Genomic DNA, 5,400 nt, shown 5'->3' on the forward strand with positions numbered 1-5,400 from the left:
GTTTGTGCAGGAATAGAAACCCTGACTAAGACAATCTCCCTTCCAAGTCTCCCCTCCACATGCCCCCTATCTCCTCATCCCTCTCCCTGCCTCTTTGAGAGTGTTCCCCCACCCACCCCTGCCTCTGCAACCTAGCATTTCCCTATCCTGGGTCATCAAGCCTACACTGGATCCAGGGGCTCCTCTCCCAGTGATGCCAGATAAGACAATCCTCTGCTACCTATCCAGCTGAAGCCATGGGAATCCCTGGTGTATTCTTTGAGGTGGTTTAGTCCCCGGGAGCTTTGGGAGGGAGGGGGTTTGGCTGGTTGAAATTCTTGTTCTTCCTATGAGGTTGCAAACCCCTTCAGCTCCTAGAGTAATTTCCCCATTGGGGTCCACACACTCAGTCCAAAGTTTAGATGTGCACATCCACATCTGTATTGGTCAGGACCTGGCAGAGTCTCTCAGGAGACAGCTATATCAGGCTCCTTTCAGCAAGCACTTCTTGGCATCAACAATAGTTTCTGGGTTTGGTGTCTGCATGTGGGATGGATTCCCAGGTGGGACAGTCTCTGGATGACCTATTATTCAGTCTCTGCTCCACCTTTGTCCTTGTATTTCCTTGATTAATTTGTCCCCCCTTCAAAGTAGGACTGAAGCATCCACTCTTTGTTCTTCCTTCATCTTGAGCTTCTTGTAGTCTCTGAGTTGTATCGTGGGTATTCCACACTCTTTGCCTAATATCCACTTATCAGTAAGTACATACCATCTTTGTTCTTTTGTGACTTAGCTACCTCATTCAGAATGATATTTTCTAGATACATCCATTTGCCTGCTAATTTCATGAAGTCATTGTTTGTAATAGCTGAGTAGTACTCCATTTTGTAAATATAACACATTTTCTGAATCCATCCCTCTGTTGAGAGACATCTGGGCTGTCTCCAGATTCTGGCTATTATAAATATGGCTACTATAGACATAGTACAGCATGTGTCATTATTACATGTTGGAGCATCTTCTGGGTGTATGCCCAGGAGTGTTATAGCTGGGTTCTCAGGCAGCACTATGTCCATTTTTCTGAGGAACCACCAGACTGATTTCCAGAGTGGTTGTACCAGCTTGCAATTCCACCAGCAATGGAGAAATGTTCCTCTTTCCCTACATCCTCATTAGCATCTGCTGTCACCTGTGGTTTTGACCTTAGCCATTCTGACTGGTGTGAGGTAGAATCTCAGAGTCGTTTTGATTTGCATTTCCCTGATGACTAAGGATGTTGAGCATTTCTTTAGGTGCTTCTGGCCATTTGGGTTTCCTCTGTTGAGAATTCTCTGTTTAGCTCTGTTTCCCATTTTTTTAAATAGGATTATTTGGTTCTATGAAGTCTAACTTCTTGAGTTCTTTGTATATATTGGATATTAGCCCTCTATCAGGTGTAGGATTGGTAAAGATCTTCCCCAATCCATTGGCTGACATTTTGACCTATTAATAGTGTGCTGTACTTTACAGAAGCTTTGAAATTTTATAAGGTTCCATTTATGAATTCTTGATCTTAGAACATAAGCCATTGGTGTTCTGTTCAGGAATTTTCCCCTGTACACATGTGTTTGAGGCTTTCCCCCACTTTCTCTTCTATTAGATTCTGTGTATCTGGTTTGATGTAGAGATCCTTGATCCACTTGGACTTGAGTTTTGTGCAGGGAGATATGAATGGATCAATTTGCATTCTTTTACATGTTGACTGCCAATTGAACCAGCACCATTTGTTAAAAATGCTGTTTTATTTCCACTGGATAATTTTATCTTCTTTGTCAAAGATCAAGTGACAATAGTTATGTAGGTTCATTTCTTGGTCTTCAGTTTTATTCTACTGATCTACCTGCCTGCCACTATACCAATACCATGCAGTTTTAATCACTATTGCTCTGTAGTACAGCTTGAGGTCAGGAAATCTGATTGCCCCAGATGTTCTTTTATTGTTGTTCTTTTTCCACTAACCTTGGATTTTAGTTATTCCAAATGAACTTGAGTATTGCTCTACCTTTTTATTTTTTTAACAAATAAAATATATTTAAAAATATACAAGTCAGTATTGACTTTTATATGACATCAAAACAATTTATAATATACATGATATCTTCTGAAGCTAAAAGTAATATGCACTCAGCAGTTTTTAAATCCATTTGGAACATTAAACATGATAGAAATAGAAAAAATATTTTATGAAGTCCTCTATGAAAAGAAATGGTGACAAGTCCCTGATTAGACAGAAACCATTCTATCTCCAAGGGAAAATACATAGCATAACTGTAGCTTAGTAGAATAAATTGGGTAGTGTTCCTTCTGTTTGTATTTTGTGGAATAGTTTGAAGAATATTGATATTAGATCTTCTTTGAAGGTCTGATAGAATTTTGCACTAAAATGATCTGATCCCGGGCTTTTTGTAGTTGGGAGACTTTTAGTGGCTACTTCTATTTCTTTAGGGGTTATAGGACTGTTTAGATGGTTTATCTTATCCTGAGTTAACTTTTCGTATTTGGTATATGTCTAGAAAATTGTCCATTTCATCCAGACTTTCCAGTTTTGTTGAAATTAGGATTTTGTAGTAGGATCTGATGATTTTTTAAATTTCCTCAGTTTCTGTTATTAAATTACACTTTTCATTTCTGGTTTTGTTAATTTGGATACTGTCTCTGTGCCCTCTGGTTAGTCTGGCTAAGGGTTTATCTATCTTGTGGATTTTCTCAAAGAACCAGCTCCTGGTTTTGTTGATTCTTTGTAGAGTTCTTTTTGTTTATACTTGGTTGATTTCAGTCCTGAGTTCGATTATTTCCTGCCATCTATTCCTCTTGGGTGTATTTGCTCCTTTTGTTCTAGAGCTTTCAGATGTGCTATCAAGCTACTAGTGCATGCTCTCTCCAGTTTCTTTTTGGAAGCACTTAGAGCTATGAATAATCCTCTTAGCACTGGCTTCGTTGTGACCATAAGTTTGGGTACATTATGCGTCATTTTCATTGCATTCTAAAGTCTTTAATTTCTTTCTTTATTGCTTCCTTGACAAAATCATCAGTGAGTGGGGTGTTGTTCATCTTACATGTCTGTATATGTGAGCTTTCTTTGTTTTTGTTGCTATTGAAGACCAGCCTTAGTCCATGGTGAACTGATGGGACGCATGGGATTATTTCAATCTTCTTGTATCTGTTGAGGCCTGTTTTGTGACTGATTATATGGTCAATTTTGGAGAAAATACCATGAGTTACTGAAAAGAAACATGAAAATGTTTTAGCATGTTCTATAGATATCTGTTAAATCTATTTGGTCCGTAATTTCTGTTAGTTTCAATATTCTTCTGTTTAGTTTTATTTCCATGATCTGTCCATTGATGAGAGTGGGGNNTTGAAGTCTCCCACTATTATTGTGTAAGGTGCAATGTGTGTTTTGAGCTTTAGTAAAGTTTCTTTTATGAATGTGGGTGGCCTTGCATTTGGAGCATAGATGTTCAGAACTGAAAGGTCTTCTTGGTAGATTTTTCCTTTGATGAGTATGAAGTGTCCTTCCTTATCTTTTTTGATAACTTTTGGTTGAAAATTGATTTTATTCAATATTAGAATGGCTACTCCAGCTTGTTTCTTGGAACCATTTGCTTGGAAAATTGTTTTCTAGCCCTTTATTCTGAGGTAGTGTCTGTCTTTGACAATGATGTGCATTTCCTGAATGCAGCAAAATGCTGGGTCCTGTTTTCATATCCAGTCTGTTAGTTTATGGCTTTTTATTGGGGGAACTGAGTCCATTGATGTTAAGAGATATTAAAGAACAGTGATTGCTGTTTCCTGTTATTTTTGATGCTATTTTTATGTTTGTGTGACTATCTTCATTTGGGTTTGATAAAAGAAGATAACTCTCTTGCTTTTTCTATAGTGTAGTTTCCCTTCTTGTGTTGGTGTTTCTATCTATTATCCTTTGTAGGGCTGGATTTGCAGAGAGATGTTGTGTATATTTGTTTCTGTCATGGAATATCTTGGTTTCTCCATCTATGGTAATTGAGAGTTTTACTGGGTATAGATAGTAGCCTGGGCCAGCATTTGTGTTCTCTTAGAGTCTGTATAACATCTGCCCAGGATCTTCTAGCTTACATAGTGTCTGGTGAGAAGTCTGGTGTAATTCTGATAGGTCTGCCTTTATGTTACTTGATATTTTTCCTTTACGGCTTCTAAGATTCTTTCTTTTTTCTGTGTATGCATTTGGTGTTTTGAGGAATTTCTTTTCTGAACTAATCTATTTGGAGTTTTGTAGGCCTCTTGTATGTTTATGGGCATCTCTTTCCTTAGGTTAAGGAAATTTTCTTCTCTAATTTTGTGGAAGATACTTACTGGCCCTTGAAGTTGGAAATTTTCACTCTCTTCTATACCTAGGTTTGGTGTTCTCACAGTGTCCTGGATTTCCTGGATGTTTTGGGTTAGGATTTTTTTTTTGCATTTAATATTTTACATTTTTTTGACTGTTGTGTCAATGTTTTCTATGGTATCTTCTGCACCTGAGATTCTCTCTTTTATCTCTTGTATTCTGTTGGTGATGTTTGCATCTATGACTCCTGATCTTTCCTCGGTTTTCTATTTCCAGGGTTGTCTCCCTTTGTGATTTCTTTATTGTTTCTATTTCCATTTTTAGATCCTGAATGGTTTTGTTCAATTCTTTCACTTGTTTTTTGTGTTTTCATGGAATTCTTTAAGCGATTTTTGTGTTTCCTCTTTAAGGGCTTCTAGCTGTTCACTTGTGTTTTCCTATATTTCTTTAAAGAAGTTATTTATGTCCTTCTTAAGATCCTCTATCATCATCATGAGATGTGATTTTAAATCAGAGTCTTGCTTTCTGGTGTGTTGGGATATCCAGGGCTCGCTGTGGTGGGAGAACTGGGTTCTGATGATACCAAGTAGCCTTGGTTTCTGTTGCTTATGTTCTTGCCCTTGCCTTTCACCATCTGGTTATCTCTGGTGTTAGCTGGCTTTACTCTCTCTGACTGTGGCTTGTCCCTTCTGCAAGTTTGTGAAAGTACTTCTGGGAGACTAATTCTTTCCAGGCAGAATTTGGGTATAAAGAGCTGTGACACAGGGTCAGCTCTGGCATGCAGACTGAAACCTGATGGATCCTGTCCTGAGCTGTTCTTTGGTTCCTGTGTCCTGATGGCTTTGGGCAGGTCCCTCTTGGTCCAGGTATTTGAGCAGAAGTGGTGGTCTCACACGTACTCAGAGGCATGTCAGGCTCCTAAGAGACCAGCTCTCTTCCTGCAGGATTTGGGCATGGAGAACTGTGGGACAGGATCAGCTCTGGAAGCAGACAGAAAATGGAAGGATCCTGTCCCGGGCTGCTCCTTGGTTCCTGTGTCCTGAGGGCTCCTTACAGGTCCCTCAGAGCAGAGTAGT

Source organism: Mus pahari, chromosome 5 (assembly GCF_900095145.1).
Source record: "Mus pahari chromosome 5, PAHARI_EIJ_v1.1, whole genome shotgun sequence".
Lineage (NCBI taxonomy): Eukaryota > Metazoa > Chordata > Mammalia > Rodentia > Muridae > Mus > Mus pahari.